This window comes from Taudactylus pleione, unplaced genomic scaffold, assembly GCF_031769625.1.
Source record: "Taudactylus pleione unplaced genomic scaffold, aTauple2 ptg000550l, whole genome shotgun sequence".
NCBI lineage: Eukaryota > Metazoa > Chordata > Amphibia > Anura > Myobatrachidae > Taudactylus > Taudactylus pleione.
Window position 1 is genome coordinate 1883966 of NW_028284952.1, and position 25035 is coordinate 1909000.

The 25035-nt window shown below is 37.1% G+C and overlaps 1 non-coding gene and 88 pseudogenes across 1 annotated transcript; all 89 read left to right on the plus strand.

Annotated features, from left to right (window-relative positions):
- The first annotated feature begins 287 nt into the window (after positions 1-287).
- LOC148490221 (5S ribosomal RNA) lies at positions 288-406 on the plus strand (annotated as a pseudogene).
- Positions 407-522: 116 nt separating this feature from the next.
- On the plus strand, positions 523-641 carry LOC148490222 (5S ribosomal RNA; annotated as a pseudogene).
- A 115-nt stretch (positions 642-756) lies between these two features.
- Positions 757-875, plus strand: LOC148490223 (5S ribosomal RNA; annotated as a pseudogene).
- Positions 876-991: 116 nt separating this feature from the next.
- Positions 992-1110, plus strand: LOC148490224 (5S ribosomal RNA; annotated as a pseudogene).
- Positions 1111-1225: 115 nt separating this feature from the next.
- On the plus strand, positions 1226-1344 carry LOC148490225 (5S ribosomal RNA; annotated as a pseudogene).
- Positions 1345-1448: 104 nt separating this feature from the next.
- On the plus strand, positions 1449-1567 carry LOC148490226 (5S ribosomal RNA; annotated as a pseudogene).
- A 116-nt stretch (positions 1568-1683) lies between these two features.
- LOC148490227 (5S ribosomal RNA) lies at positions 1684-1802 on the plus strand (annotated as a pseudogene).
- A 115-nt stretch (positions 1803-1917) lies between these two features.
- On the plus strand, positions 1918-2036 carry LOC148490228 (5S ribosomal RNA; annotated as a pseudogene).
- A 587-nt stretch (positions 2037-2623) lies between these two features.
- Positions 2624-2742, plus strand: LOC148490229 (5S ribosomal RNA; annotated as a pseudogene).
- A 117-nt stretch (positions 2743-2859) lies between these two features.
- On the plus strand, positions 2860-2978 carry LOC148490230 (5S ribosomal RNA; annotated as a pseudogene).
- Positions 2979-3094: 116 nt separating this feature from the next.
- On the plus strand, positions 3095-3213 carry LOC148490231 (5S ribosomal RNA; annotated as a pseudogene).
- A 115-nt stretch (positions 3214-3328) lies between these two features.
- On the plus strand, positions 3329-3447 carry LOC148490232 (5S ribosomal RNA; annotated as a pseudogene).
- A 116-nt stretch (positions 3448-3563) lies between these two features.
- On the plus strand, positions 3564-3682 carry LOC148490233 (5S ribosomal RNA; annotated as a pseudogene).
- Positions 3683-3798: 116 nt separating this feature from the next.
- On the plus strand, positions 3799-3917 carry LOC148490234 (5S ribosomal RNA; annotated as a pseudogene).
- A 117-nt stretch (positions 3918-4034) lies between these two features.
- LOC148490235 (5S ribosomal RNA) lies at positions 4035-4153 on the plus strand (annotated as a pseudogene).
- A 115-nt stretch (positions 4154-4268) lies between these two features.
- On the plus strand, positions 4269-4387 carry LOC148490236 (5S ribosomal RNA; annotated as a pseudogene).
- A 587-nt stretch (positions 4388-4974) lies between these two features.
- Positions 4975-5093, plus strand: LOC148490237 (5S ribosomal RNA; annotated as a pseudogene).
- A 117-nt stretch (positions 5094-5210) lies between these two features.
- Positions 5211-5329, plus strand: LOC148490238 (5S ribosomal RNA; annotated as a pseudogene).
- Positions 5330-5445: 116 nt separating this feature from the next.
- LOC148490239 (5S ribosomal RNA) lies at positions 5446-5564 on the plus strand (annotated as a pseudogene).
- Positions 5565-5679: 115 nt separating this feature from the next.
- LOC148490240 (5S ribosomal RNA) lies at positions 5680-5798 on the plus strand (annotated as a pseudogene).
- A 116-nt stretch (positions 5799-5914) lies between these two features.
- On the plus strand, positions 5915-6033 carry LOC148490241 (5S ribosomal RNA; annotated as a pseudogene).
- Positions 6034-6149: 116 nt separating this feature from the next.
- LOC148490242 (5S ribosomal RNA) lies at positions 6150-6268 on the plus strand (annotated as a pseudogene).
- A 117-nt stretch (positions 6269-6385) lies between these two features.
- LOC148490243 (5S ribosomal RNA) lies at positions 6386-6504 on the plus strand (annotated as a pseudogene).
- A 115-nt stretch (positions 6505-6619) lies between these two features.
- LOC148490244 (5S ribosomal RNA) lies at positions 6620-6738 on the plus strand (annotated as a pseudogene).
- Positions 6739-7089: 351 nt separating this feature from the next.
- On the plus strand, positions 7090-7208 carry LOC148490245 (5S ribosomal RNA; annotated as a pseudogene).
- Positions 7209-7323: 115 nt separating this feature from the next.
- On the plus strand, positions 7324-7442 carry LOC148490246 (5S ribosomal RNA). The gene has a single exon (XR_015871111.1). It is a non-coding gene; the product is annotated as a 5S ribosomal RNA (ribosomal RNA).
- Positions 7443-7785: 343 nt separating this feature from the next.
- On the plus strand, positions 7786-7904 carry LOC148490247 (5S ribosomal RNA; annotated as a pseudogene).
- Positions 7905-8255: 351 nt separating this feature from the next.
- On the plus strand, positions 8256-8374 carry LOC148490248 (5S ribosomal RNA; annotated as a pseudogene).
- Positions 8375-8490: 116 nt separating this feature from the next.
- On the plus strand, positions 8491-8609 carry LOC148490249 (5S ribosomal RNA; annotated as a pseudogene).
- Positions 8610-8725: 116 nt separating this feature from the next.
- On the plus strand, positions 8726-8844 carry LOC148490250 (5S ribosomal RNA; annotated as a pseudogene).
- Positions 8845-8948: 104 nt separating this feature from the next.
- Positions 8949-9067, plus strand: LOC148490251 (5S ribosomal RNA; annotated as a pseudogene).
- Positions 9068-9183: 116 nt separating this feature from the next.
- LOC148490252 (5S ribosomal RNA) lies at positions 9184-9302 on the plus strand (annotated as a pseudogene).
- A 116-nt stretch (positions 9303-9418) lies between these two features.
- Positions 9419-9537, plus strand: LOC148490253 (5S ribosomal RNA; annotated as a pseudogene).
- A 116-nt stretch (positions 9538-9653) lies between these two features.
- On the plus strand, positions 9654-9772 carry LOC148490254 (5S ribosomal RNA; annotated as a pseudogene).
- Positions 9773-9888: 116 nt separating this feature from the next.
- LOC148490255 (5S ribosomal RNA) lies at positions 9889-10007 on the plus strand (annotated as a pseudogene).
- A 116-nt stretch (positions 10008-10123) lies between these two features.
- LOC148490256 (5S ribosomal RNA) lies at positions 10124-10242 on the plus strand (annotated as a pseudogene).
- Positions 10243-10594: 352 nt separating this feature from the next.
- On the plus strand, positions 10595-10713 carry LOC148490257 (5S ribosomal RNA; annotated as a pseudogene).
- Positions 10714-10828: 115 nt separating this feature from the next.
- On the plus strand, positions 10829-10947 carry LOC148490258 (5S ribosomal RNA; annotated as a pseudogene).
- Positions 10948-11532: 585 nt separating this feature from the next.
- Positions 11533-11651, plus strand: LOC148490259 (5S ribosomal RNA; annotated as a pseudogene).
- A 116-nt stretch (positions 11652-11767) lies between these two features.
- LOC148490260 (5S ribosomal RNA) lies at positions 11768-11886 on the plus strand (annotated as a pseudogene).
- A 115-nt stretch (positions 11887-12001) lies between these two features.
- On the plus strand, positions 12002-12120 carry LOC148490261 (5S ribosomal RNA; annotated as a pseudogene).
- A 104-nt stretch (positions 12121-12224) lies between these two features.
- On the plus strand, positions 12225-12343 carry LOC148490262 (5S ribosomal RNA; annotated as a pseudogene).
- A 116-nt stretch (positions 12344-12459) lies between these two features.
- On the plus strand, positions 12460-12578 carry LOC148490263 (5S ribosomal RNA; annotated as a pseudogene).
- A 104-nt stretch (positions 12579-12682) lies between these two features.
- Positions 12683-12801, plus strand: LOC148490264 (5S ribosomal RNA; annotated as a pseudogene).
- Positions 12802-12917: 116 nt separating this feature from the next.
- Positions 12918-13036, plus strand: LOC148490265 (5S ribosomal RNA; annotated as a pseudogene).
- Positions 13037-13152: 116 nt separating this feature from the next.
- Positions 13153-13271, plus strand: LOC148490266 (5S ribosomal RNA; annotated as a pseudogene).
- Positions 13272-13387: 116 nt separating this feature from the next.
- LOC148490267 (5S ribosomal RNA) lies at positions 13388-13506 on the plus strand (annotated as a pseudogene).
- Positions 13507-13622: 116 nt separating this feature from the next.
- LOC148490268 (5S ribosomal RNA) lies at positions 13623-13741 on the plus strand (annotated as a pseudogene).
- A 116-nt stretch (positions 13742-13857) lies between these two features.
- Positions 13858-13976, plus strand: LOC148490269 (5S ribosomal RNA; annotated as a pseudogene).
- Positions 13977-14328: 352 nt separating this feature from the next.
- On the plus strand, positions 14329-14447 carry LOC148490270 (5S ribosomal RNA; annotated as a pseudogene).
- Positions 14448-14562: 115 nt separating this feature from the next.
- Positions 14563-14681, plus strand: LOC148490271 (5S ribosomal RNA; annotated as a pseudogene).
- Positions 14682-15032: 351 nt separating this feature from the next.
- LOC148490272 (5S ribosomal RNA) lies at positions 15033-15151 on the plus strand (annotated as a pseudogene).
- A 115-nt stretch (positions 15152-15266) lies between these two features.
- Positions 15267-15385, plus strand: LOC148490273 (5S ribosomal RNA; annotated as a pseudogene).
- A 116-nt stretch (positions 15386-15501) lies between these two features.
- On the plus strand, positions 15502-15620 carry LOC148490274 (5S ribosomal RNA; annotated as a pseudogene).
- Positions 15621-15735: 115 nt separating this feature from the next.
- LOC148490275 (5S ribosomal RNA) lies at positions 15736-15854 on the plus strand (annotated as a pseudogene).
- A 104-nt stretch (positions 15855-15958) lies between these two features.
- Positions 15959-16077, plus strand: LOC148490276 (5S ribosomal RNA; annotated as a pseudogene).
- A 116-nt stretch (positions 16078-16193) lies between these two features.
- LOC148490277 (5S ribosomal RNA) lies at positions 16194-16312 on the plus strand (annotated as a pseudogene).
- Positions 16313-16429: 117 nt separating this feature from the next.
- On the plus strand, positions 16430-16548 carry LOC148490278 (5S ribosomal RNA; annotated as a pseudogene).
- A 116-nt stretch (positions 16549-16664) lies between these two features.
- LOC148490279 (5S ribosomal RNA) lies at positions 16665-16783 on the plus strand (annotated as a pseudogene).
- A 115-nt stretch (positions 16784-16898) lies between these two features.
- Positions 16899-17017, plus strand: LOC148490280 (5S ribosomal RNA; annotated as a pseudogene).
- A 116-nt stretch (positions 17018-17133) lies between these two features.
- On the plus strand, positions 17134-17252 carry LOC148490281 (5S ribosomal RNA; annotated as a pseudogene).
- Positions 17253-17368: 116 nt separating this feature from the next.
- LOC148490282 (5S ribosomal RNA) lies at positions 17369-17487 on the plus strand (annotated as a pseudogene).
- Positions 17488-17603: 116 nt separating this feature from the next.
- Positions 17604-17722, plus strand: LOC148490283 (5S ribosomal RNA; annotated as a pseudogene).
- Positions 17723-17838: 116 nt separating this feature from the next.
- Positions 17839-17957, plus strand: LOC148490284 (5S ribosomal RNA; annotated as a pseudogene).
- Positions 17958-18072: 115 nt separating this feature from the next.
- LOC148490285 (5S ribosomal RNA) lies at positions 18073-18191 on the plus strand (annotated as a pseudogene).
- A 350-nt stretch (positions 18192-18541) lies between these two features.
- Positions 18542-18660, plus strand: LOC148490286 (5S ribosomal RNA; annotated as a pseudogene).
- Positions 18661-18776: 116 nt separating this feature from the next.
- LOC148490287 (5S ribosomal RNA) lies at positions 18777-18895 on the plus strand (annotated as a pseudogene).
- A 104-nt stretch (positions 18896-18999) lies between these two features.
- On the plus strand, positions 19000-19118 carry LOC148490288 (5S ribosomal RNA; annotated as a pseudogene).
- Positions 19119-19234: 116 nt separating this feature from the next.
- On the plus strand, positions 19235-19353 carry LOC148490289 (5S ribosomal RNA; annotated as a pseudogene).
- A 116-nt stretch (positions 19354-19469) lies between these two features.
- On the plus strand, positions 19470-19588 carry LOC148490290 (5S ribosomal RNA; annotated as a pseudogene).
- Positions 19589-19703: 115 nt separating this feature from the next.
- On the plus strand, positions 19704-19822 carry LOC148490291 (5S ribosomal RNA; annotated as a pseudogene).
- A 115-nt stretch (positions 19823-19937) lies between these two features.
- LOC148490292 (5S ribosomal RNA) lies at positions 19938-20056 on the plus strand (annotated as a pseudogene).
- A 351-nt stretch (positions 20057-20407) lies between these two features.
- LOC148490293 (5S ribosomal RNA) lies at positions 20408-20526 on the plus strand (annotated as a pseudogene).
- A 116-nt stretch (positions 20527-20642) lies between these two features.
- LOC148490294 (5S ribosomal RNA) lies at positions 20643-20761 on the plus strand (annotated as a pseudogene).
- A 115-nt stretch (positions 20762-20876) lies between these two features.
- Positions 20877-20995, plus strand: LOC148490295 (5S ribosomal RNA; annotated as a pseudogene).
- A 116-nt stretch (positions 20996-21111) lies between these two features.
- Positions 21112-21230, plus strand: LOC148490296 (5S ribosomal RNA; annotated as a pseudogene).
- Positions 21231-21345: 115 nt separating this feature from the next.
- On the plus strand, positions 21346-21464 carry LOC148490297 (5S ribosomal RNA; annotated as a pseudogene).
- A 338-nt stretch (positions 21465-21802) lies between these two features.
- On the plus strand, positions 21803-21921 carry LOC148490298 (5S ribosomal RNA; annotated as a pseudogene).
- Positions 21922-22036: 115 nt separating this feature from the next.
- Positions 22037-22155, plus strand: LOC148490299 (5S ribosomal RNA; annotated as a pseudogene).
- A 587-nt stretch (positions 22156-22742) lies between these two features.
- On the plus strand, positions 22743-22861 carry LOC148490300 (5S ribosomal RNA; annotated as a pseudogene).
- Positions 22862-22978: 117 nt separating this feature from the next.
- Positions 22979-23097, plus strand: LOC148490301 (5S ribosomal RNA; annotated as a pseudogene).
- Positions 23098-23213: 116 nt separating this feature from the next.
- On the plus strand, positions 23214-23332 carry LOC148490302 (5S ribosomal RNA; annotated as a pseudogene).
- Positions 23333-23447: 115 nt separating this feature from the next.
- LOC148490303 (5S ribosomal RNA) lies at positions 23448-23566 on the plus strand (annotated as a pseudogene).
- A 116-nt stretch (positions 23567-23682) lies between these two features.
- Positions 23683-23801, plus strand: LOC148490304 (5S ribosomal RNA; annotated as a pseudogene).
- A 116-nt stretch (positions 23802-23917) lies between these two features.
- Positions 23918-24036, plus strand: LOC148490305 (5S ribosomal RNA; annotated as a pseudogene).
- Positions 24037-24152: 116 nt separating this feature from the next.
- On the plus strand, positions 24153-24271 carry LOC148490306 (5S ribosomal RNA; annotated as a pseudogene).
- Positions 24272-24387: 116 nt separating this feature from the next.
- On the plus strand, positions 24388-24506 carry LOC148490307 (5S ribosomal RNA; annotated as a pseudogene).
- Positions 24507-24622: 116 nt separating this feature from the next.
- Positions 24623-24741, plus strand: LOC148490308 (5S ribosomal RNA; annotated as a pseudogene).
- A 115-nt stretch (positions 24742-24856) lies between these two features.
- On the plus strand, positions 24857-24975 carry LOC148490309 (5S ribosomal RNA; annotated as a pseudogene).
- The last annotated feature ends 60 nt before the right edge of the window (positions 24976-25035 follow it).

Below are 25035 nucleotides of genomic sequence, written 5' to 3' on the forward strand. Positions count from 1 at the left end.
GAATTTACTTGAGTAAAGAAGTAAAAGAGGTCTAAAGTTAATGTTATTGAGGGCCTACAGCCAAACCACACTGGACATGCCCAATCTCGTCTGATCTTGGATGCTATGCCGTGTTGGGCCTGGTAAGTACTTGGATTGGAGAACACCTGGGAATACCAGGTGCTGTACATCATTTTATACTGCCATAACATTCTTTTCTATTACATTTTACATTTAATTTTTTCAACTTATCAATGAATTTACTTGAGTTAAGAAGTAATAGAGGTCTAAAGTTAATGTTTTTGAGCACCTACAGACAAACCACACTGGACATGCCCAATCTCATCTTATCTTGGATGTTATGCAGTGTTGGGCCTGGTTAGTACTTGGATGGGAGACCACCTGGGAATACCAGGTGCTGTAGGTAAATTTATGCAGCCATAACATTCTTTTCTATTACATTTTACATTTAATTTTTTCAACTTATCAATGAATTTACTTGAGTTAAGAAGTAAAAGAGGTCTAAAGTTAATGTTTTTGAGCACCTACAGCCAAACCACACTGGACATGCCCAATCTCGTCTGACCTTTGAAGCTATGCAGTGTTGGACCTGGTTAATACTTGGATGGGAGTCCACCTAGGAATACCAGGTGCTGTAGGTAATTTTATACTGCCATAACAGTCTTTTCTATTTCATTTTACATTTAATTTTTTCAACTTATCAATGAATTTACTTGAGTTAAGAAGTAATAGAGGTCTAAAGTTAACGCTTTTATCACGTACAGCCAAACCACACTGGACATGCCCAATCTCGTCTGATCTTGGAAGCTATGCAGTGTTGGGCCTGGTTAGTACTTGGATGGGAGACCACCTGGTAATACCAGGTGCTGTAGGTAATTTTATATAGCCATAACATTCTTTTCTGTTACATTTTACATTACATTTTTTCAACTTAGCAATGAATTTACTTGAGTTAAGAAGTAAAAGAGGTCTAAAGTTAATATTTTTCAGCACCTATAGCCAAACCACACTGGACATGGCCAATGTTGTCTGATCTTGGAAGCTATGCAGTGTTGGGCCTGGTTAGTACTTGGATGGGAATCCACCTGGGAATACCAGGTGCTGTAGGTAATTTTATACTGCCATAACAGTCTTTTCTATTACATTTTACATTTAATTTTTTCAACTTATCAATGAATTTACTTGAGTTAAGAAGTAATAGAGGTCTAAAGTTAAGGCTTTTATCACCTACAGCCAAACCACACTGGACATGCCCAATCTCGTCTTATCTTGGAAGCTATGCAGTGTTGGGCATGGTTATTACTTGGATGGGAGACCACCTGGGAATACCAGGTGCTGTAGGTAATTTTATATAGCCATAACATTCTTTTCTATTACATTTTTTCAACTTAGCAATGAATTTACTTGTGTTAAGAAGTAAAAGCGGTCTAAATTTAATGCTTTTGAGCACCTACAGCCAAACCACAGTGGACATGCCCAATCTCGTCTGATCTTGTAAACTATACAGTGTTGGGCCTGGATAGTACTTGAATGGGAGACCACCTGGGAATACCAGGAGCTGTAGGTAATTTTATACTGCCTTAACATTCTTTTCTATTACATTTTACATTACATTTTTTCAACTTATCAATGAATTTACTTGAGTTAAGAAGTAAAAGAGGTCTAAAGTTAATGTTTTTGAGCACCTACAGCCAAACCACACTGGACATGCCCAATCTCGTCTGATCTTGGAAGCTATGCAGTGTTGGAGTTGGTTAGTACTTGGATAGGAGTCCACCTAGGAATCCCAGGTGCTGTAGGTAATTTTATACTGCCCTAACAGTCTTTTCTATTACATTTTACATTTAATTTTTTCAACTTATCAATGAATTTACTTGAGTTAAGAAGTAATAGAGGTCTAAAGTTAACGCTTTTATAACGTACAGCCAAACCAAACTGGACATGCCCAATCTCGTCTGATCTTGGAAGCTATGCAGTGGTGGTCCTGGTTAGTACTTGGATGGGAGACCACCTGAGAATACCAGGTGCTGTAGGTAATTTTATATAGCCATAACATTCTTTTCTGTTACAATTTACATTACATTTTTTCAACTTAGCAATGAATTTACTTGAGTTAAGAAGTAAAAGAGGTCTAAAGTTAATATTTTTCAGCACCTATAGCCAAACCACACTGGCCATGGCCAATGTTGTCTGATCTTGGAAGCTATGCAGTGTTGGGTATGGTTAGTACTTGGATGGGAATCCACCTGTGAATACCAGGTGCAATAGGTAATTTTATACAGCCATAACATTCTTTTCTATTACATTTTACATTTAATTTTTTTCCACTTATCAATGAATTTACTTGAGTAAAGAAGTAAAAGAGGTCTAAAGTTAATGTTTTTGAGGGCCTACAGCCAAACCACACAGGACATGCCCAATCTCGTCTGATCTTGGACGATATGCCGTGTTGGGCCTGGTAAGTACTTGGATGGGAGAACACCTTGGAATACCAGGTGCTGTACATCATTTTATACTGCCATAACATTCTTTTCTATTACATTTTACATTTAATTTTTTCTACTTATCAATCAGTTTACTTGAGTTAAGAAGTAATAGAGGTCTAAAGTTAATGTTTTTGAGCACCAACAGCCAAAACACACTGGACATGCCCAATCTCGTCTGATCTTGGAAGCTATGCAGTGATGGGCCTGGTTAGTACTTGGACTGGAGACCACCTGGGAATACAAGGTGCTGTAGGTAATTTTATATAGCCATAATATTCTTTTCTATTACATTTTACATTACATTTTTTTCAACTTCTCAATGAATTTACTTGAGTTAAGAAGTAAAAGAGGTCTAAAGTTAATGATTTTGAGCGCCTACAGCCAAACCACACTGGACATGCCCAATCTTGTCTGATCTTGGAAGCTATGCAGTTTTGGGCCTGGTTAGTACTTGATTGGGAGACCACCTGGGAATACCAGGTGCTGTAGGTAATTTTATACTGCCATAACATTCTTTTCTATTACATTTTACATTTAATTTTTTACAATTATCATTGAATTTACTTGAGTTAAGAAGTAATAGAGGTCTAAAGTTAATGTTTTTGAGCAACTACAGCCAAACCACAGTGGACATGCCCAATTTCATCTGATCTTGGAAGCTATGCAGTGTTGGGCCTGGTTAGTACTAGGATAGGAGACCACCTGGGAATACCAGGAGCTGTAGGTAATTTTATACTGCCATAACATTCTTTTCTAATACATTTTACATTTAATTTTTCAACTTATCATTGAATTTACTTGAGTTAAGAAGTAAAAGAGGTCTAAAGTTAACGTTTTTGAGCACCTACAGCCAAACCACACTGGACATGCCCAATCTCGTCTGATCTTGGAAGCTATGCAGTGTAGGGCCTGGTTAGTACTTGGATGGGAGACCACCTGGGAATACCAGGTGCTGTAGATAATTTTATACTGCCATAACATTCTTTTCTATTACATTTTACATTTAATTTTTTCAACTTATCAATGAATTTACTTGAGTTAAGAAGTAATAGAGGTCTAAAGTTAATGTTTTTGAGCACCGACAGCCAAACCACAGTGGACATGCCCAATCTCGTCTGATCTTGGAAGCTATGCAGTGTTGGGCCTGGTTAGTACTTGGATGGGAGACCACCTGGGAATGCCAAGAGCTGTAGGTAATTTAATACTGCCATAACATTATTTAATATTACATTTTACATTTAATTTTTTCAACTTATCAATGAATTTCCTTGAGTTAAGAAGTAAAAGAGGTCTAAAGTTAATACTTTTGAGCACCTACAGACAAACCACACTGGACATGTCCAATCTTGTCTGATCTTGGAAGCTATGCAGTGTTGGGTCTGGTTAGTACTTGGATGGGAGACCACCTAGAAATACTAGGTGCTGTAGGTAATATTATAAAAACCATAACAGTCTTATCTATAACATTTTACATTTAATTTTTTCAAATTATCAATGAATTTACTTGAGTAAAGAAGTAAAAGAGGTCTAAAGTTAATGTTATTGAGGGCCTACAGCCAAACCACACTGGACATGCCCAATCTCGTCTGATCTTGGATGCTATGCCGTGTTGGGCCTGGTAAGTACTTGGATGGGAGAACACCTGGGAATACCAGGTGCTGTACATCATTTTATACTGCCATAACATTCTTTTCTATTACATTTTACATTTAATTTTTTCAACTTATCAATGAATTTACTTGAGTTAAGAAGTAATAGAGGTCTAAAGTTAACGCTTTTATCACGTACAGCCAAACCACACTGGACATGCCCAATCTCATCTTATCTTGGAAGCTATGCAGTGTTGGACCTGGTTAGTACTTGAATGGGAGACCACCTGGGAATACCTGGTGCTGTAGGTAATTTTATATAGCCATAACATTCTTTTCTGTTACATTTTACATTACATTATTTCAACTTAGCAATGAATTTACTTGAGTTAAGAAGTAAAAGAGGTCTAAAGTTAATATTTTTCAGCACCTATAGCCAAACCACACTGGCCATGGCCAATGTTGTCTGATCTTGGAAGCTATGCAGTGTTGGGTATGGTTAGTACTTGGATGGGAATCCACCTGTGAATACCAGGTGCAATAGGTAATTTTATACAGCCATAACATTCTTTTCTATTACATTTTACATTTAATTTTTTTCCACTTATCAATGAATTTACTTGAGTAAAGAAGTAAAAGAGGTCTAAAGTTAATGTTTTTGAGGGCCTACAGCCAAACCACACAGGACATGCCCAATCTCGTCTGATCTTGGACGATATGCCGTGTTGGGCCTGGTAAGTACTTGGATGGGAGAACACCTTGGAATACCAGGTGCTGTACATCATTTTATACTGCCATAACATTCTTTTCTATTACATTTTACATTTAATTTTTTCTACTTATCAATCAGTTTACTTGAGTTAAGAAGTAATAGAGGTCTAAAGTTAATGTTTTTGAGCACCAACAGCCAAAACACACTGGACATGCCCAATCTCGTCTGATCTTGGAAGCTATGCAGTGATGGGCCTGGTTAGTACTTGGACTGGAGACCACCTGGGAATACAAGGTGCTGTAGGTAATTTTATATAGCCATAATATTCTTTTCTATTACATTTTACATTACATTTTTTTCAACTTCTCAATGAATTTACTTGAGTTAAGAAGTAAAAGAGGTCTAAAGTTAATGATTTTGAGCGCCTACAGCCAAACCACACTGGACATGCCCAATCTTGTCTGATCTTGGAAGCTATGCAGTTTTGGGCCTGGTTAGTACTTGATTGGGAGACCACCTGGGAATACCAGGTGCTGTAGGTAATTTTATACTGCCATAACATTCTTTTCTATTACATTTTACATTTAATTTTTTACAATTATCATTGAATTTACTTGAGTTAAGAAGTAATAGAGGTCTAAAGTTAATGTTTTTGAGCAACTACAGCCAAACCACAGTGGACATGCCCAATTTCATCTGATCTTGGAAGCTATGCAGTGTTGGGCCTGGTTAGTACTAGGATAGGAGACCACCTGGGAATACCAGGAGCTGTAGGTAATTTTATACTGCCATAACATTCTTTTCTAATACATTTTACATTTAATTTTTCAACTTATCATTGAATTTACTTGAGTTAAGAAGTAAAAGAGGTCTAAAGTTAACGTTTTTGAGCACCTACAGCCAAACCACACTGGACATGCCCAATCTCGTCTGATCTTGGAAGCTATGCAGTGTAGGGCCTGGTTAGTACTTGGATGGGAGACCACCTGGGAATACCAGGTGCTGTAGATAATTTTATACTGCCATAACATTCTTTTCTATTACATTTTACATTTAATTTTTTCAACTTATCAATGAATTTACTTGAGTTAAGAAGTAATAGAGGTCTAAAGTTAATGTTTTTGAGCACCGACAGCCAAACCACAGTGGACATGCCCAATCTCGTCTGATCTTGGAAGCTATGCAGTGTTGGGCCTGGTTAGTACTTGGATGGGAGACCACCTGGGAATGCCAAGAGCTGTAGGTAATTTAATACTGCCATAACATTCTTTAATATTACATTTTACATTTAATTTTTTCAACTTATCAATGAATTTCCTTGAGTTAAGAAGTAAAAGAGGTCTAAAGTTAATACTTTTGAGCACCTACAGACAAACCACACTGGACATGTCCAATCTTGTCTGATCTTGGAAGCTATGCAGTGTTGGGTCTGGTTAGTACTTGGATGGGAGACCACCTAGAAATACTAGGTGCTGTAGGTAATATTATAAAAACCATAACAGTCTTATCTATAACATTTTACATTTAATTTTTTCAAATTATCAATGAATTTACTTGAGTAAAGAAGTAAAAGAGGTCTAAAGTTAATGTTATTGAGGGCCTACAGCCAAACCACACTGGACATGCCCAATCTCGTCTGATCTTGGATGCTATGCCGTGTTGGGCCTGGTAAGTACTTGGATGGGAGAACACCTGGGAATACCAGGTGCTGTACATCATTTTATACTGCCATAACATTCTTTTCTATTACATTTTACATTTAATTTTTTCAACTTATCAATGAATTTACTTGAGTTAAGAAGTAATAGAGGTCTAAAGTTAACGCTTTTATCACGTACAGCCAAACCACACTGGACATGCCCAATCTCATCTTATCTTGGAAGCTATGCAGTGTTGGACCTGGTTAGTACTTGAATGGGAGACCACCTGGGAATACCTGGTGCTGTAGGTAATTTTATATAGCCATAACATTCTTTTCTGTTACATTTTACATTACATTATTTCAACTTAGCAATGAATTTACTTGAGTTAAGAAGTAAAAGAGGTCTAAAGTTAATATTTTTCAGCAGCTATAGCCAAACCACACTGGACATGGCCAATGTTGTCTGATCTTGGAAGCTATGCAGTGTTGGGCATGGTTAGTACTTGGATGGGAGACCACCTGGGAATACCAGGTGCTCTAGGTAATTTTATACTGCCATAACATTCTTTTCTATTACATTTTACATTTAAATTTTTCAACTTATCAATGAATTTACTTGAGTTAAGAAGTAATAGAGGTCTAAAGTTAATGTTTTTGAGCAACTACAGCCAAACCACAGTGGACATGCCCAATCTCATCTGATCTTGGAAGCTATGCAGTGTTGGGCCTGGTTAGTACTTGGATAGGAGACCACCTGGGAATACCAGGAGCTGTAGGTAATTTTATACTGCCATAACATTCTTTTCTAATACATTGTACATTTAATTTTTCAACTTATCATTGAATTTACTTGAGTTTAGAAGTAAAAGAGGTCTAAAGTTAATATTTTTGAGCACCTACAGCCAAACCACACTGGACATGCCCAATCTCGTCTGATCTTGGAAGTTATGCAGTGTTGGGCCTGGTTAGTACTTGGATGGGAGACCACCTGGGAATACCAGGTGCTGTAGATAATTTTATACTGCCATAACATTCTTTTCTATTACATTTTACATTTAATTTTTTCAACTTATCAATGAATTTACTTGAGTTAAGAAGTAATAGAGGTCTAAAGTTAATGTTTTTGAGCACCGACAGCCAAACCACAGTGGACATGCCCAATCTCGTCTTATCTTGGAAGCTATGCAGTGTTGGGCCTGGTTAGTACATGGGTGGGAGACCACCTGGGAATACCAAGAGCTGTAGGTAATTTAATACTGCCATAACATTCTTTAATTTTACATTTTATTTTTTCAACTTATCAATGAATTTCCTTAGTTAAGAAGTAAAAGAGGTCTAAAGTTAATGTTTTTCAACACCTACAGACAAACCACACTGGACATGCCCAAACTCATCTGATCTTGGAAGCTATGCAGTGTTGGGCCTGGTTAGTACTTGGATGAGAGACCACCTGGGAATACCAGGTGCAATAGGTAATTTTATACTGCCATAACATTCTTTTCTATTACATTTTACATTTAATTTTTTCAACTTATCAATGAATTTACTTGAGTTAAGAAGTAAAAGAGGTCTAAAGTTAATGTTTTTGAGCACCTACAGCCAAACCACACTGAACATGCCCAATGTCGTCTGATCTTGGAAGCTCTGCAGTGTTGGAACTGGTTTGTACTTGGATGGGAGACCACCTAGGAATACCAGGTGCTGTAGGTATTTTTATACTGCCATAACAGTCTTTTCTATTACAATTTACATTTAATTTTTTCAACTTATCAATGAATTTACTTGAGTTAAGAAGTAATAGAGGTCTAAAGTTAATGTTTTTGAGCACCTACAGCCAAACCACACTGGACATGCCCAATCTCATCTGATCTTGGAAGCTATGCAGTGTTGGGATTGGTTAGTAATTGGATGGGAGACTACCTAGGAAACCCAGGTGCTGTAGGTAATTTTATACTGCCATAACATTCTTTTCTATTACATTTTACATTTAATTTTTTCAACTTATCAATGAATTTACTTGTGTTAAGACATAATAGCGGTCTAAATTTAATGCTTTTGAGCACCTACAGCCAAACCACAGTGGACATTCCCAATCTCGTCTGATCTTGGAAGCTATGCAGTGTTGGGCCTGGTTTGTACTTGGATGGGAGACCACCTGGGAATACCAGGTGCTATAGGTAATTTTAGACAGCCAAAACATTCTTTTCTATTACATTTTACATTTCATTTTTTCAACTTATCAATGAATTTACTTGAGTTAAGAAGTAAAAGAGGTCTAAAGTTAATGTTTTTGAGCACCTACAGCCAAACCACACTGGACATGCCCAATCTCGTCTGATCTTAGAAGCTATGCAGTGTTGGGCCTGGTTAGTACTTGGATGGGAGACCACCTGGGAATACCAGGTGCTGTAGGTAATTTTATATAGCCATAACATTCTTTTCTATTACATTTTTTCAACTTAGCAATGAATTTACTTGTGTTAAGAATTAAAAGCAGTCTAAATTTAATGCTTTTGAGCACCTACAGCCAAACCACAGTGGACATGCCCAATCTCGTCTGATCTTGGAAGCTATGCAGAGTTGGGCCTGGTTAGTACTTGGATGGGAGACCACCTGGGACTACCAGGAGCTGTAGGTAATTTTATACTGCCATAACATTCTTTTCTATTACATTTTACATTACATTTTTTCAACTTATCAATGAATTTACTTGAGTTAAGAAGTAAAAGAGGTCTAAAGTTAATGTTTTTGAGTGCCTACAGCCAAACCACACTGGACATGCCCAATCTCGTCTGATCTTGGAAGCTATGCAGTTTTGGGCCTGGTTAGTACTTGAATGGGAGACCACCTGGGAATACCAGGTGCTGTAGGTAATTTTATACTGCCATAACATTCTTTTCTATTACATTTTACATTTAATTTTTTCAACTTATCAATGAATTAACTTGAGTTAAGAAGTAAAAGAGGTCTAAAGTTAATGTTTTTGAGCACCTACAGCCAAACCACACTTGAGATGCCCAATCTCGTCTGAACTTGGAAGCTATGCAGTGTTGGGCCTGGATAGTACTTGGATGGGAGACCACCTGGGAATACCAGGTGCTGTTGGTAATTTTATACTGCCATAACATTCTTTTCTATTACATTTTAAATTTAATTTTTTCAACTTTTCAATGAATTTACTTGAGTTATGAAGTAATAGAGGTCTAAAGTTAATGTTTTTGAGCACCTACAGCCAAACCACACTGGACATGCCCAATCTCGTCTGATCTTGGAAGCTATGCAGTGTTGGGCCTGGTTAGTACTTGGATGGGAGACCACCTAGGAATACCAGGTGCTGTAGGTAATTTTATGCAGCCATAACATTCTTTTCTATTACATTTTACATTTAATTTTTTCAACTTATCAATGAATTTACTTGAGTTAAGAAGTAAAAGAGGTCTAAAGTTAATGTTTTTGAGCACCTACAGCCAAACCACACTGAACATGCCCAATCTCGTCTGATCTTGGAAGCTATGCAGTGTTGGACCTGGTTAGTACTTGGATGGGATAACACCTAGGAATACCAGGTGCTGTAGGTAATTTTATACTGCCATAACAGTCTTTTCTATTACATTTTACATTTAATTTTTTCTACTTATCAATGAATTTACTTGAGTTAAGAAGTAATAGAGGTCTAAAGTTAATGTTTTTGAGCACCTACAGCCAAACCACACTGGACATGCCCAATCTCATCTGATCTTGGAAGCTATGCAGTGTTGGGACTGGTTAGTAATTGGATGGGAGACTACCTAGGAAACCCGGGTGCTGTAGGTAATTTTATACTGCCATAACATTCTTTTCTATTACAGTTTACATTTTTATTTTTTCAACTTATCAATGAATTTACTTGTGTTAAGACGTAATAGCGGTCTAAATTTAATGCTTTTGAGCACCTACAGCCAAACCACAGTCGACATGCCCAATATCGCCTGATCTTGGAAGCTATGCAGTGTTGGGCCTGGTTTGTACTTGGATGGGAGACCACCTGGGAATACCAGGTGCTATAGGTAATTTTAGACAGCCAAAACATTCTTTTCTATTACATTTTACATTTCATTTTTTCAACTTATCAATGAATTTACTTGAGTTAAGAAGTAAAAGAGGTCTAAAGTTAATGTTTTTGAGCGCCAACAGCCAAACCACACTGGACATGCCCAATCTCGTCTGATCTTGGAAGCTATGCAGTTTTGGGCCTGGTTAGTACTTGAATGGGAGACCAACTGGGAATACCAGATGCTGTAGGTAATTTTATACTGCCATAACATTCTTTTCTATTAAATTTTAATTTAATTTTTTCAACTTATCAATGAATTTACTTGAGTTAAGAAGTAAAAGATGTCTAAAGTTAATGTTTTTGAGCACCTACAGTCAAACCACACTGGACATGCACAATCTCGTCTGACCTTGGAAGCTATGCAGTGTTGGGCCTGGTTAGTACTTGGATGGGAGACCACCTAGGAATACCAGGTGCTGTAGGTAATTTTATACTGCCATAACAGTCTTATCTATTACATTTTACATTTAATTTTTTCAAATTATCAATGAATTTACTTGAGTAAAGAAGTAAAAGAGGTCTAAAGTTAATGTTATTGAGGGCCTACAGCCAAACCACACTGGACATGCCCAATCTCGTCTGATCTTGGATGCTATGCCATGTTGGGCCTGGTAAGTACTTGGATTGGAGAACACCTGGGAATACCAGGTGCTGTACATCATTTTATACTGCCATAACATTCTTTTCTATTACATTTTACATTTAATTTTTTCAACTTATCAATGAATTTACTTGAGTTAAGAAGTAATAGAGGTCTAAAGTTAATGTTTTTGAGCACCTACAGCCAAACCACACTGGACATGCCCAATCTTGTCTGACCTTTGAAGCTATGCAGTGTTGGACCTGGTTAATACTTGGATGGGAGTCCACCTATTAATACCAGGTGCTGTAGGTAATTTTATACTGCCATAACAGTCTTTTCTATTTCATTTTACATTTAATTTTTTCAACTTATCAATGAATTTACTTGAGTTAAGAAGTAATAGAGGTCTAAAGTTAACGCTTTTATCACGTACAGCCAAACCACACTGGACATGCCCAATCTCGTCTGATCTTGGAAGCTATGCAGTGTTGGGCCTGGTTAGTACTTGGATGGGAGACCACCTGGTAATACCAGGTGCTGTAGGTAATTTTATATAGCCATAACATTCTTTTCTGTTACATTTTACATTACATTTTTTCAACTTAGCAATGAATTTACTTGAGTTAAGAAGTAAAAGAGGTCTAAAGTTAATATTTTTCAGCACCTATAGCCAAACCACACTGGACATGGCCAATGTTGTCTGATCTTGGAAGCTATGCAGTGTTGGGCCTGGTTAGTACTTGGATGGGAATCCACCTGGGAATACCAGGTGCTGTAGGTAATTTTATACTGCCATAACAGTCTTTTCTATTACATTTTACATTTAATTTTTTCAACTTATCAATGAATTTACTTGAGTTAAGAAGTAATAGAGGTCTAAAGTTAAGGCTTTTATCACCTACAGCCAAACTACACTGGACATGCCCAATCTCGTCTGATCTTGGAAGCTATGCAGTGTTGGGCATGGTTATTACTTGGATGGGAGACCACCTGGGAATACCAGGTGCTGTAGGTAATTTTATATAGCCATAACATTCTTTTCTATTACATTTTTTCAACTTAGCAATGAATTTACTTGTGTTAAGAAGTAAAAGCGGTCTAAATTTAATGCTTTTGAGCACCTACAGCCAAACCACAGTGGACATGCCCAATCTCGTCTGATCTTGGAAACTATACAGTGTTGGGCCTGGATAGTACTTGAATGGGAGACCACCTGGGAATACCAGGAGCTGTAGGTAATTTTATACTGCCTTAACATTCTTTTCTATTACATTTTACATTACATTTTTTCAACTTATCAATGAATTTACTTGAGTTAAGAAGTAAAAGAGGTCTAAAGTTAATGTTTTTGAGCACCTACAGCCAAAACACACTGGACATGCCCAATCTCGTCTGATCTTAGAAGCTATGCAGTGTTGGGCCTGGTTAGTACTTGGATGGGAGACCACCTGGGAATACCAGGTGCTGTAGGTAATTTTATATAGCCATAACATTATTTTCTATTACATTTTTTCTACTTAGCAATGAATTTACTTGTGTTAAGAATTAAAAGCAGTCTAAATTTAATGCTTTTGAGCACCTACAGCCAAACCACAGTGGACATGCCCAATCTCGTCTGATCTTGGAAGCTTTGCAGAGTTGGGCCTGGTTAGTACTTGGATGGGAGACCACCTGGGACTACCAGGAGCTGTAGGTAATTTTATACTGCCATAACATTCTTTTCTATTACATTTTACATTACATTTTTTCAACTTATCAATGAATTTACTTGAGTTAAGAAGTAAAAGAGGTCTAAAGTTAATGTTTTTGAGTGCCTACAGCCAAACCACACTGGACATGCCCAATCTCGTCTGATCTTGGAAGCTATGCAGTTTTGGGCCTGGTTAGTACTTGAATGGGAGACCACCTGGGAATACCAGGTGCTGTAGGTAATTTTATACTGCCATAACATTCTTTTCTATTACATTTTACATTTAATTTTTTCAACTTATCAATGAATTAACTTGAGTTAAGAAGTAAAAGAGGTCTAAAGTTAATGTTTTTGAGCACCTACAGCCAAACCACACTTGAGATGCCCAATCTCGTCTGAACTTGGAAGCTATGCAGTGTTGGGCCTGGATAGTACTTGGATGGGAGACCACCTGGGAATACCAGGTGCTGTTGGTAATTTTATACTGCCATAACATTCTTTTCTATTACATTTTAAATTTAATTTTTTCAACTTTTCAATGAATTTACTTGAGTTATGAAGTAATAGAGGTCTAAAGTTAATGTTTTTGAGCACCTACAGCCAAACCACACTGGACATGCCCAATCTCGTCTGATCTTGGAAGCTATGCAGTGTTGGGCCTGGTTAGTACTTGGATGGGAGACCACCTAGGAATACCAGGTGCTGTAGGTAATTTTATGCAGCCATAACATTCTTTTCTATTACATTTTACATTTAATTTTTTCAACTTATCAATGAATTTACTTGAGTTAAGAAGTAAAAGAGGTCTAAAGCTAATGTTTTTGAGCACCTACAGCCAAACCACACTGAACATGCCCAATCTCGTCTGATCTTGGAAGCTATGCAGTGTTGGACCTGGTTAGTACTTGGATGGGATAACACCTAGGAATACCAGGTGCTGTAGGTAATTTTATACTGCCATAACAGTCTTTTCTATTACATTTTACATTTAATTTTTTCTACTTATCAATGAATTTACTTGAGTTAAGAAGTAATAGAGGTCTAAAGTTAATGTTTTTGAGCACCTACAGCCAAACCACACTGGACATGCCCAATCTCATCTGATCTTGGAAGCTATGCAGTGTTGGGACTGGTTAGTAATTGGATGGGAGACTACCTAGGAAACCCGGGTGCTGTAGGTAATTTTATACTGCCATAACATTCTTTTCTATTACAGTTTACATTTTTATTTTTTCAACTTATCAATGAATTTACTTGTGTTAAGACGTAATAGCGGTCTAAATTTAATGCTTTTGAGCACCTACAGCCAAACCACAGTCGACATGCCCAATATCGCCTGATCTTGGAAGCTATGCAGTGTTGGGCCTGGTTTGTACTTGGATGGGAGACCACCTGGGAATACCAGGTGCTATAGGTAATTTTAGACAGCCAAAACATTCTTTTCTATTACATTTTACATTTCATTTTTTCAACTTATCAATGAATTTACTTGAGTTAAGAAGTAAAAGAGGTCTAAAGTTAATGTTTTTGAGCGCCAACAGCCAAACCACACTGGACATGCCCAATCTCGTCTGATCTTGGAAGCTATGCAGTTTTGGGCCTGGTTAGTACTTGAATGGGAGACCAACTGGGAATACCAGGTGCTGTAGGTAATTTTATACTGCCATAACATTCTTTTCTATTAAATTTTATTTTAATTTTTTCAACTTATCAATGAATTTACTTGAGTTAAGAAGTAAAAGATGTCTAAAGTTAATGTTTTTGAGCACCTACAGTCAAACCACACTGGACATGCACAATCTCGTCTGACCTTGGAAGCTATGCAGTGTTGGGCCTGGTTAGTACTTGGATGGGAGACCACCTAGGAATACCAGGTGCTGTAGGTAATTTTATACTGCCATAACAGTCTTATCTATTACATTTTACATTTAATTTTTTCAAATTATCAATGAATTTACTTGAGTAAAGAAGTAAAAGAGGTCTAAAGTTAATGTTATTGAGGGCCTACAGCCAAACCACACTGGACATGCCCAATCTCGTCTGATCTTGGATGCTATGCCATGTTGGGCCTGGTAAGTACTTGGATTGGAGAACACCTGGGAATACCAGGTGCTGTACATCATTTTATACTGCCATAACATTCTTTTCTATTACATTTTACATTTAATTTTTTCAACTTATCAATGAATTTACTTGAGTTAAGAAGTAATAGAGGTCTAAAGTTAATGTTTTTGAGCACCTACAGCCAAACCACACTGGACATGCCCAATCTTGTCTGACCTTTGAAGCTATGCAGTGTTGGACCTGGTTAATACTTGGATGGGAGTCCACCTAGGAATACCAGGTGCTGTAGGTAATTTTATACTGCCATAACAGTCTTTTCTATTTCATTTTACATTTAATTTTTTCAACTTATCAATGAATTTACTTGAGTTAAGAAGTAATAGAGGTCTAAAGTTAACGCTTTTATCACGTACAGCCAAACCACACTGGACATGCCCAATCTCGTCTGATCTTGGAAGCTATGCAGTGTTGGGCCTGGTTAGTACTTGGATGGGAGACCACCTGGTAATACCAGGTGCTGTAGGTAATTTTATATAGCCATAACATTCTTTTCTGTTACATTTTACATTACATTTTTTCAACTTAGCAATGAATTTACTTGAGTTAAGAAGTAAAAGAGGTCTAAAGTTAATATTTTTCAGCACCTATAGCCAAACCACACTGGACATGGCCAATGTTGTCTGATCTTGGAAGCTATGCAGTGTTGGGCCTGGTTAGTACTTGGATGGGAATCCACCTGGGAATACCAGGTGCTGTAGGTAATTTTATACTGCCATAACAGTCTTTTCTATTACATTTTACATTTAATTTTTTCAACTTATCAATGAATTTACTTGAGTTAAGAAGTAATAGAGGTCTAAAGTTAAGGCTTTTATCACCTACAGCCAAACTACACTGGACATGCCCAATCTCGTCTGATCTTGGAAGCTATGCAGTGTTGGGCATGGTTATTACTTGGATGGGAGACCACCTGGGAATACCAGGTGCTGTAGGTAATTTTATATAGCCATAACATTCTTTTCTATTACATTTTTTCAACTTAGCAATGAATTTACTTGTGTTAAGAAGTAAAAGCGGTCTAAATTTAATGCTTTTGAGCACCTACAGCCAAACCACAGTGGACATGCCCAATCTCGTCTGATCTTGGAAACTATACAGTGTTGGGCCTGGATAGTACTTGAATGGGAGACCACCTGGGAATACCAGGAGCTGTAGGTAATTTTATACTGCCTTAACATTCTTTTCTATTACATTTTACATTACATTTTTTCAACTTATCAATGAATTTACTTGAGTTAAGAAGTAAAAGAGGTCTAAAGTTAATGTTTTTGAGCACCTACAGCCAAAACACACTGGACATGCCCAATCTCGTCTGATCTTGGAAGCTATGCAGTGATGGGCCTGGTTAGTACTTGGACTGGAGACCACCTGGGAATACAAGGTGCTGTAGGTAATTTTATATAGCCATAAGATTCTTTTCTATTACATTTTACATTACATTTTTTTCAACTTCTCAATGAATTTACTTGAGTTAAGAAGTAAAAGAGGTCTAAAGTTAATGATTTTGAGCGCCTACAGCCAAACCACACTGGACATGCCCAATCTTGTCTGATCTTGGAAGCTATGCAGTTTTGGGCCTGGTTAGTACTTGATTGGGAGACCACCTGGGAATACCAGGTGCTGTAGGTAATTTTATACTGCCATAACATTCTTTTCTATTACATTTTACATTTAATTTTTTACAATTATCATTGAATTTACTTGAGTTAAGAAGTAATAGAGGTCTAAAGTTAATGTTTTTGAGCAACTACAGCCAAACCACAGTGGACATGCCCAATTTCATCTGATCTTGGAAGCTATGCAGTGTTGGGCCTGGTTAGTACTAGGATAGGAGACCACCTGGGAATACCAGGAGCTGTAGGTAATTTTATACTGCCATAACATTCTTTTCTAATACATTTTACATTTAATTTTTCAACTTATCATTGAATTTACTTGAGTTAAGAAGTAAAAGAGGACTAAAGTTAATGTTTTTGAGCACCGACAGCCAAACCACAGTGGACATGCCCAATCTCGTCTGATCTTGGAAGCTATGCAGTGTTGGGCCTGGTTAGTACTTGGATGGGAGACCACCTGGGAATGCCAAGAGCTGTAGGTAATTTAATACTGCCATAACATTCTTTAATATTACATTTTACATTTAATTTTTTCAACTTATCAATGAATTTCCTTGAGTTAAGAAGTAAAAGAGGACTAAAGTTAATACTTTTGAGCACCTACAGCCAAACCACACTGGACATGTCCAATCTTGTCTGATCTTGGAAGCTATGCAGTGTTGGGTCTGGTTAGTACTTGGATGGGAGACCACCTAGAAATACTAGGTGCTGTAGGTAATATTATAATACCATAACAGTCTTATCTATAACATTTTACATTTAATTTTTTCAAATTATCAATGAATTTACTTGAGTAAAGAAGTAAAAGAGGTCTAAAGTTAATGTTATTGAGGGCCTACAGCCAAACCACACTGGACATGCCCAATCTCGTCTGATCTTGGATGCTATGCCGTGTTGGGCCTGGTAAGTACTTGGATGGGAGAACACCTGGGAATACCAGGTGCTGTACATCATTTTATACTGCCATAACATTCTTTTCTATTACATTTTACATTTAATTTTTTCAACTTATCAATGAATTTACTTGAGTTAAGAAGTAATAGAGGTCTAAAGTTAATGTTTTTGAGCACCTACAGACAAACCACACTGGACATGCCCATTCTCATCTGATCTTGGAAGTAATGCAGTGTTGGGCCTGGTTAGTACTTGGATGGGAGACCACCTGGGAATACCAGGTGCTGTAGGTAATTTTATGCAGCCAAAACATTCTTTTCTATTACATTTTACATATAATTTTTTCAACTTATCAATGAATTTACTTGAGTTAAGAAGTAAAAGAGGTCTAAAGTTAATGTTTTTGAGGACCTACAGCCTAACCACACTGGACATGCCCAATCTCGTCTGATCTTGGAAGCTATGCAGTGTTGGACCTGGTTAGTACTTGGATGGGAGTCCACCTAGGAAACCCAGGTGCTGTAGGTAATTTTATACTGCCCTAACATTTTTTTCTATTACATTTTACATTTAATTTTTTCAACTTATCAATGAATTTACTTGAGTTAAGAAGTAATAGAGGTCTAAAGTTAACGCTTTTATCACATACAGCCAAACCACACTGGACATGCCCAATCTCATCTTATCTTGGAAGCTATGCAGTGTTGGACCTGGTTAGTACTTGAATGGGAGACCACCTGGGAATACCTGGTGCTGTAGATAATTTTATACTGCCATAACATTCTTTTCTATTACATTTTACATTTAATTTTTTCAACTTATCAATGAATTTACTTGAGTTAAGAAGTAATAGAGGTCTAAAGTTAATGTTTTTGAGCACCGACAGCCAAACCACAGTGGACATGCCCAATCTCGTCTTATCTTGGAAGCTATGCAGTGTTGGGCCTGGTTAGTACATGGGTGGGAGACCACCTGGGAATACCAAGAGCTGTAGGTAATTTAATACTGCCATAACATTCTTTAATATTACATTTTACATTTTATTTTTTCAACTTATCAATGAATTTCCTTAGTTAAGAAGTAAAAGAGGTCTAAAGTTAATGTTTTTCAACACCTACAGACAAACCACACTGGACATGCCCAAACTCATCTGATCTTGGAAGCTATGCAGTGTTGGGCCTGGTTAGTACTTGGATGAGAGACCACCTGGGAATACCAGGTGCAATAGGTAATTTTATACTGCCATAACATTCTTTTCTATTACATTTTACATTTAATTTTTTCAACTTATCAATGAATTTACTTGAGTTAAGAAGTAAAAGAGGTCTAAAGTTAATGTTTTTGAGCACCTACAGCCAAACCACACTGAACATGCCCAATGTCGTCTGATCTTGGAAGCTATGCAGTGTTGGAACTGGTTTGTACTTGGATGGGAGACCACCTAGGAATACCAGGTGCTGTAGGTAATTTTATATAGCCATAACATTCTTTTCTATTACATTTTTTCAACTTAGCAATGAATTTACTTGTGTTAAGAATTAAAAGCAGTCTAAATTTAATGCTTTTGAGCACCTACAGCCAAACCACAGTGGACATGCCCAATCTCGTCTGATCTTGGAAGCTATGCAGAGTTGGGCCTGGATAGTACTTGGATGGGAGACCACCAGGGACTACCAGGAGCTGTAGGTAATTTTATACTGCCATAACATTCTTTTCTATTACATTTTACATTACATTTTTTCAACTTATCAATGAATTTACTTGAGTTAAGAAGTAAAAGAGGTCTAAAGTTAATGTTTTTGAGTGCCTACAGCCAAACCAAACTGGACATGCCCAATCTCGTCTGATCTTGGAAGCTATGCAGTTTTGGGCCTGGTTAGTACTTGAATGGGAGACCACCTGGGAATACCAGGTGCTGTAGGTAATTTTATACTGCCATAACATTCTTTTCTATTACATTTTACATTTAATTTTTTCAACTTATCAATGAATTAACTTGAGTTAAGAAGTAATAGAGGTCTAAAGTTAATGTTTTTGAGCCCCTACAGCCAAACCACACTGGACATGCTCAACCTCATCTGATCTTGGAAGCTATGCAGTGTTGGGCCTGGTTAGAACTTGGATGGGAGACCACCTTGAAATACCAGGTGCTGTAGGTAATTTTATACTGCCATAACATTCTTTTCTATTACATTTTACATTTCATTTTTCAACTTATCAATGAATTTACTTGAGTTAAGAAGTAAAAGAGGTCTAAAGTTAATGTTTTTGAGCACCTACAGCCAAACCACACTTGAGATGCCCAATCTCGTCTGAACTTGGAAGCTATGCAGTGTTGGGCCTGGATAGTACTTGGATGGGAGACCACCTGGGAATACCAGGTGCTGTTGGTAATTTTATACTGCCATAACATTCTTTTCTATTAAATTTTAATTTAATTTTTTCAACTTATCAATGAATTTACTTGAGTTAAGAAGTAAAAGATGTCTAAAGTTAATGTTTTTGAGCACCTACAGTCAAACCACACTGGACATGCACAATCTCGTCTGACCTTGGAAGCTATGCAGTGTTGGGCCTGGTTAGTACTTGGATGGGAGACCACCTAGGAATACCAGGTGCTGTAGGTAATTTTATACTGCCATAACAGTCTTATCTATTACATTTTACATTTAATTTTTTCAAATTATCAATGAATTTACTTGAGTAAAGAAGTAAAAGATGTCTAAAGTTAATGTTATTGAGGGCCTACAGCCAAACCACACTGGACATGCCCAATCTCGTCTGATCTTGGATGCTATGCCGTGTTGGGCCTGGTAAGTACTTGGATTGGAGAACACCTGGGAATACCAGGTGCTGTACATCATTTTATACTGCCATAACATTCTTTTCTATTACATTTTACATTTAATTTTTTCAACTTATCAATGAATTTACTTGAGTTAAGAAGTAATAGAGGTCTAAAGTTAATGTTTTTGAGCACCTACAGACAAACCACACTGGACATGCCCAATCTCATCTTATCTTGGAAGTTATGCAGTGTTGGGCCTGGTTAGTACTTGGATGGGAGACCACCTGGGAATACCAGGTGCTGTAGGTAAATTTATGCAGCCATAACATTCTTTTCTATTACATTTTACATTTAATTTTTTCAACTTATCAATGAATTTACTTGAGTTAAGAAGTAAAAGAGGTCTAAAGTTAATGTTTTTGAGCACCTACAGCCAAACCACACTGGACATGCCCAATCTCGTCTGACCTTTGAAGCTATGCAGTGTTGGACCTGGTTAATACTTGGATGGGAGTCCACCTAGGAATACCAGGTGCTGTAGGTAATTTTATACTGCCATAACAGTCTTTTCTATTTCATTTTACATTTAATTTTTTCAACTTATCAATGAATTTACTTGAGTTAAGAAGTAATAGAGGTCTAAAGTTAACGCTTTTATCACGTACAGCCAAACCACACTGGACATGCCCAATCTCGTCTGATCTTGGAAGCTATGCAGTGTTGTGCCTGGTTAGTACTTGGATGGGAGACCACCTGGTAATACCAGGTGCTGTAGGTAATTTTATATAGCCATAACATTCTTTTCTGTTACATTTTACATTACATTTTTTCAACTTAGCAATGAATTTACTTGAGTTAAGAAGTAAAAGAGGTCTAAAGTTAATATTTTTCAGCACCTATAGCCAAACCACACTGGACATGGCCAATGTTGTCTGATCTTGGAAGCTATGCAGTGTTGGGCCTGGTTAGTACTTGGATGGGAATCCACCTGGGAATACCAGGTGCTGTAGGTAATTTTATACTGCCATAACAGTCTTTTCTATTACATTTTACATTTAATTTTTTCAACTTATCAATGAATTTACTTGAGTTAAGAAGTAATAGAGGTCTAAAGTTAAGGCTTTTATCACCTACAGCCAAACCACACTGGACATGCCCAATCTCGTCTGATCTTGGAAGCTATGCAGTGTTGGGCATGGTTATTACTTGGATGGGAGACCACCTGGGAATACCAGGTGCTGTAGGTAATTTTATATAGCCATAACATTCTTTTCTATTACATTTTTTCAACTTAGCAATGAATTTACTTGTGTTAAGAAGTAAAAGCGGTCTAAATTTAATGCTTTTGAGCACCTACAGCCAAACCACAGTGGACATGCCCAATCTCGTCTGATCTTGGAAACTATACAGTGTTCGGCCTGGATAGTACTTGAATGGGAGACCACCTGGGAATACCAGGAGCGTAGGTAATTTTATACTGCCTTAACATTCTTTTCTATTACATTTTACATTACATTTTTTCAACTTATCAAGGAATTTACTTGAGTTAAGAAGTAAAAGAGGTCTAAAGTTAATGTTTTTGAGCACCTACAGCCAAACCACACTGGACATGCCCAATCTCGTCTGATCTTGGAAGCTATGCAGTATTGGAGTTGGTTAGTACTTGGATGGGAGTCCACCTAGGAATCCCAGGTGCTGTAGGTAATTTTATACTGCCCTAACAGTCTTTTCTATTACATTTTACATTTAATTTTTTCAACTTATCAATGAATTTACTTGAGTTAAGAAGTAATAGAGGTCTAAAGTTAACGCTTTTATCATGTACAGCCAAACCAAACTGGACATGCCCAATCTCGTCTGATCTTGGAAGCTATGCAGTGGTGGTCCTGGTTAGTACTTGGATGGGAGACCACCTGAGAATACCAGGTGCTGTAGGTAATTTTATATAGCCATAACATTCTTTTCTGTTACATTTTACATTACATTTTTTCAACTTAGCAATGAATTTACTTGAGTTAAGAAGTAAAAGAGGTCTAAAGTTAATATTTTTCAGCACATATAGCCAAACCACACTGGCCATGGCCAATGTTGTCTGATCTTGGAAGCTATGCAGTGTTGGGTATGGTTAGTACTTGGATGGGAATCCACCTGGGAATACCAGGTGCAATAGGTAATTTTATACAGCCATAACATTCTTTTCTATTACATTTTACATTTAATTTTTTTCCACTTATCAATGAATTTACTTGAGTAAAGAAGTAAAAGAGGTCTAAAGTTAATGTTTTTGAGGGCCTACAGCCAAACCACACAGGACATGCCCAATCTCGTCTGATCTTGGACGATATGCCGTGTTGGGCCTGGTAAGTACTTGGATGGGAGAACACCTTGGAATACCAGGTGCTGTACATCATTTTATACTGCCATAACATTCTTTTCTATTACATTTTACATTTAATTTTTTCTACTTATCAATCAGTTTACTTGAGTTAAGAAGTAATAGAGGTCTAAAGTTAATGTTTTTGAGCACCAACAGCCAAAACACACTGGACATGCCCAATCTCGTCTGATCTTGGAAGCTATGCAGTGATGGGCCTGGTTAGTACTTGGACTGGAGACCACCTGGGAATACAAGGTGCTGTAGGTAATTTTATATAGCCATAATATTCTTTTCTATTACATTTTACATTACATTTTTTTCAACTTCTCAATGAATTTACTTGAGTTAAGAAGTAAAAGAGGTCTAAAGTTAATGATTTTGAGCGCCTACAGCCAAACCACACTGGACATGCCCAATCTTGTCTGATCTTGGAAGCTATGCAGTTTTGGGCCTGGTTAGTACTTGATTGGGAGACCACCTGGGAATACCAGGTGCTGTAGGTAATTTTATACTGCCATAACATTCTTTTCTATTACATTTTACATTTAATTTTTTACAATTATCATTGAATTTACTTGAGTTAAGAAGTAATAGAGGTCTAAAGTTAATGTTTTTGAGCAACTACAGCCAAACCACAGTGGACATGCCCAATTTCATCTGATCTTGGAAGCTATGCAGTGTTGGGCCTGGTTAGTACTAGGATAGGAGACCACCTGGGAATACCAGGAGCTGTAGGTAATTTTATACTGCCATAACATTCTTTTCTAATACATTTTACATTTAATTTTTCAACTTATCATTGAATTTACTTGAGTTAAGAAGTAAAAGAGGTCTAAAGTTAACGTTTTTGAGCACCTACAGCCAAACCACACTGGACATGCCCAATCTCGTCTGATCTTGGAAGCTATGCAGTGTTGGGCCTGGTTAGTACTTGGATGGGAGACCACCTGGGAATACCAGGTGCTGTAGATAATTTTATACTGCCATAACATTCTTTTCTATTACATTTTACATTTAATTTTTTCCACTTATCAATGAATTTACTTGAGTTAAGAAGTAATAGAGGTCTAAAGTTAATGTTTTTGAGCACCGACAGCCAAACCACAGTGGACATGCCCAATCTCGTCTGATCTTGGAAGCTATGCAGTGTTGGGCCTGGTTAGTACTTGGATGGGAGACCACCTGGGAATGCCAAGAGCTGTAGGTAATTTAATACTGCCATAACATTCTTTAATATTACATTTTACATTTAATTTTTTCAACTTATCAATGAATTTCCTTGAGTTAAGAAGTAAAAGAGGTCTAAAGTTAATACTTTTGAGCACCTACAGCCAAACCACACTGGACATGTCCAATCTTGTCTGATCTTGGAAGCTATGCAGTGTTGGGTCTGGTTAGTACTTGGATGGGAGACCACCTAGAAATACTAGGTGCTGTAGGTAATATTATACTACCATAACAGTCTTATCTATAACATTTTACATTTAATTTTTTCAAATTATCAATGAATTTACTTGAGTAAAGTAGTAAAAGAGGTCTAAAGTTAATGTTATTGAGGGCCTACAGCCAAACCACACTGGACATGCCCAATCTCGTCTGATCTTGGATGCTATGCCGTGTTGGGCCTGGTAAGTACTTGGATGGGAGAACACCTGGGAATACCAGGTGCTGTACATCATTTTATACTGCCATAACATTCTTTTCTATTACATTTTACATTTAATTTTTTCAACTTATCAATGAATTTACTTGAGTTAAGAAGTAATAGAGGTCTAAAGTTAATGTTTTTGAGCACCTACAGACAAACCACACTGGACATGCCCATTCTCATCTGATCTTGGAAGTAATGCAGTGTTGGGCCTGGTTAGTACTTGGATGGGAGACCACCTGGGAATACCAGGTGCTGTAGGTAATTTTATGCAGCCAAAACATTCTTTTCTATTACATTTTACATATAATTTTTTCAACTTATCAATGAATTTACTTGAGTTAAGAAGTAAAAGAGGTCTAAAGTTAATGTTTTTGAGCACCTACAGCCTAACCACACTGGACATGCCCAATCTCGTCTGATCTTGGAAGCTATGCAGTGTTGGACCTGGTTAGTACTTGGATGGGAGTCCACCTAGGAAACCCAGGTGCTGTAGGTAATTTTATACTGCCCTAACATTTTTTTCTATTACATTTTACATTTAATTTTTTCAACTTATCAATGAATTTACTTGAGTTAAGAAGTAATAGAGGTCTAAAGTTAACGCTTTTATCACGTACAGCCAAACCACACTGGACATGCCCAATCTCATCTTATCTTGGAAGCTATGCAGTGTTGGACCTGGTTAGTACTTGAATGGGAGACCACCTGGGAATACCTGGTGCTGTAGATAATTTTATACTGCCATAACATTCTTTTCTATTACATTTTACATTTAATTTTTTCAACTTAT